Source organism: Penaeus monodon, chromosome 34, assembly GCF_015228065.2.
Source record: "Penaeus monodon isolate SGIC_2016 chromosome 34, NSTDA_Pmon_1, whole genome shotgun sequence".
Taxonomy (NCBI): Eukaryota; Metazoa; Arthropoda; class Malacostraca; order Decapoda; family Penaeidae; genus Penaeus; species Penaeus monodon.
Window position 1 is genome coordinate 28488196 of NC_051419.1, and position 275 is coordinate 28488470.

The following is a 275-nucleotide window of genomic DNA, read 5'->3' on the forward strand; positions in this document are numbered from 1 at the left end:
GCCGTGCCTAATTTATGACTTCCGTGGAGACGAGCGCTTTTTTGTCGTTGAACTTGAAGTTCCAATCACTTTTAGCACGGCCATCGGTGCGTACAGACTCATCCTGCTGTCTTGCTGAGTCGATCTTTGCATGGGTAAATAAGAACAGCGTTGGATTACCCTGTCTGCTTATCTCCATTGCAAAATATATCTAAGGTATGTTTATTCGTGCGTATAGATGAGTAAATATGCTCTTTATAGTCTCTTTTACTCTTTGTAGTTTACAGAACTCGTAC

At 41.5% G+C, this 275-nt stretch overlaps 1 protein-coding gene across 1 annotated transcript in view; it reads left to right on the forward strand.

The window, feature by feature from the left end:
• Positions 1–87: 87 nt before the first annotated feature.
• Positions 88–275, forward strand: part of LOC119594871 — a 2539-nt gene continuing 2351 nt past the window's right edge. Inside the window, exon 1 of the mRNA XM_037943950.1 lies at positions 88–195. The gene's annotated coding sequence lies outside the window, so the exon portion shown is untranslated. The remainder of the gene's footprint in view (positions 196–275) is intronic.